This window comes from Neodiprion lecontei, unplaced genomic scaffold (genome assembly GCF_021901455.1).
Source record: "Neodiprion lecontei isolate iyNeoLeco1 unplaced genomic scaffold, iyNeoLeco1.1 ptg000149l, whole genome shotgun sequence".
Taxonomy (NCBI): Eukaryota; Metazoa; Arthropoda; class Insecta; order Hymenoptera; family Diprionidae; genus Neodiprion; species Neodiprion lecontei.
The window spans coordinates 37,501-40,000 of NW_025791909.1; the positions used below are offsets into that span (position 1 = coordinate 37,501).

General features: G+C 61.1%; 1 non-coding gene across 1 annotated transcript in view; it reads left to right on the forward strand.

The window, feature by feature from the left end:
* The first annotated feature begins 2,242 nt into the window (after positions 1 to 2,242).
* The window catches only part of LOC124296382, a 1,913-nt gene continuing 1,655 nt past the window's right edge, over positions 2,243 to 2,500 (forward strand). Inside the window, exon 1 of the ribosomal RNA XR_006906201.1 lies at positions 2,243 to 2,500. This exon is cut by the window's right edge and continues 1,655 nt beyond it. This is a non-coding gene — a ribosomal RNA (small subunit ribosomal RNA).

Consider the following 2,500-nt stretch of genomic DNA (forward strand, 5'->3'; position numbering starts at 1 on the left):
ACGGGTCGAGCGAAAGGCGACGCGCGGCGTCCCGGGGTCGATCCGGACAGACGGGACTTGTAAAAATTACGGTCCGAGTCGAGCGAAAGGCGACGCGCGGCGTACCGGAGTCGATCCGGGCCGACGGGACTTGTGAAAATTTCGGTCCGAGTCGACCGAGAGGCGATGCGCGGCGTCCCGGAGTCGATACGGGCCGACCGGACTTGTGAAAATTTCGGTCCGAGTCGAGCGAAAGGCGACGCGCGGCGTACCGGAGTCGATCCGGACAGACGGGACTCGTTGAAGCTGCGGTACGAGTCGAGCGAAAGGCGACGCGCGGCGTCCCGGAGTCGATCCGGACAGACGGAACTTGTAAAACTTTCGGTCCGAGTCGACCGAGAGGCGATGCGCGGCGTCCCGGAGTCGATACGGGCCGTCGGGACTCGTTGAAGCTGCGGTACGAGTCGAGCGAAAGGCGACGCGCGGCGTCCCGGAGTCGATCCGGACAGACGGGACTTGTGAAAATTTCGGTCCGAGTCGACCGAAAGGCGACGCGCGGCGTCCCGGAGTCGATCCGGGCCGACGTCGACTTGTAAAACTTTCGGTCCGAGACGACAGAAAGGCGACGCGCGGCGTCCCGGATTCGATCCGGGCCGACGGGACTCGATGAAGTTTCGGTCCGAGTCGACAGAAAGGCGATGCGCGGCGTCCCGGGCCGACGGGACTTGTAAAAATTTCGGTCCGAGACGAGCGGAAGGCGACGCGCGGCGTCCCGGACTCGATCCGGGCCGACGTCGACTTGTAAAACTTTCGGTCCGAGTCGACAGAAAGGCGATGCGCGGCGTCCCGGATTCGATCCGGGCCGACGGGACTTGCAAAAATTACGGTCCGAGTCGACAGAAAGGCGATGCGCGGCGTGCCGGAGTCGATACGGGCCGACGGGACTCGATGAAGTTTCGGTCCGAGTCGACAGAAAGGCGATGCGCGGCGTCCCGGGCCGACGGGACTTGTAAAAATTTCGGTCCGAGACGAGCGAAAGGCGATGCGCGGCGTCCCGGAGTCGATCCGGGCCGACGGGACTCGTTGAAGCTGCGGTACGAGTCGAGCGAAAGGCGACGCGCGGCGTCCCGGAGTCGATCCGGACAGACGGGACTTGTAAAAATTTCGGTCCGAGTCGACCGAAAGGCGATGCGCGGCGTCCCGGAGCCGATCCGGGCCGACGGGACTTGCAAAAATTACGGTCCGAGTCGACAGAAAGGCGATGCGCGGCGTGCCGGAGTCGATACGGGCCGACGGGACTCGATGAAGTTTCGGTCCGAGTCGACAGAAAGGCGATGCGCGGCGTCCCGGGCCGACGGGACTTGTAAAAATTTCGGTCCGAGACGAGCGAAAGGCGATGCGCGGCGTCCCGGAGTCGATCCGGGCCGACGGGACTCGTTGAAGCTGCGGTACGAGTCGAGCGAAAGGCGACGCGCGGCGTCCCGGAGTCGATCCGGACAGACGGGACTTGTAAAAATTTCGGTCCGAGTCGACCGAAAGGCGATGCGCGGCGTCCCGGAGTCGATCCGGGCCGGGAGCCTGTCGGAACATCGTCATATGAGCCTCGTTCAATTTCGACAAAGTTCCCGGAGTTCAAAATTTTTTCGATAGCCCGCGGAGGTTTCGCCCCGTAAGCCGACCGTGCTACCACCGTGCCGGCGCCGACGTCCTAGCGGCCAGGCTCCTACTAGTAAGAGGAGCGAGTCGGTCGGGCCGGTCTCCCGTCGTCCGCCTGCTACGCCGTACCGGTACGTGCTCGAGCACGATACGTACTTCGGCGTAGACCAGGAGCGGGCGTTCGCGGACCGTTCCGTGCCTCGTACCAAAGAAACTACGCGACTCGCGTTGTTTCATCTATCGTCACTGCATTACCGCGGGTCGGTGTCTCAGACCGAATGGCCCTTGACGCGGTACCAAGAAGTTCGGCTCTCCGTGAAACACGGAAGGCCGAACGCTCCAACGCACGCGTCAACTCGCTTCTTTCCGAGCGTACACTCAAAGACCAGAGATGTTATAACAACGTATCCCAGACGCTTTCAATCTAGCCGACGGGTACGGGAGATCGTTCGAACGCTTATAAGCCGAGTGTCGAAGGTGGCGGCACACGGAACCGGGGCTGCCTGCGCGCAGTCCCGAAACACACAGTAGACGCGCGGCCGACCGGGCTACGAGACCCGGTCGGCGATGGGTGGCGCACGTCCGAGCCGAGATTTTGTATCGAAGCTCCCTGGTTGATCCTGCCAGTAGTCATATGCTTGTCTCAAAGATTAAGCCATGCATGTCTCAGTGCAAGCCAAATTAAGGTGAAACCGCGAATGGCTCATTAAATCAGTTATGGTTTCTTAGATCGTACACACATTTACTTGGATAACTGTGGTAATTCTAGAGCTAATACATGCAAACAGAGTTCCGACCAGAGATGGAAGGAATGCTTTTATTAGATCAAAACCAATCGGCGGCGGGTACGTCCCGTCCGCCGTTT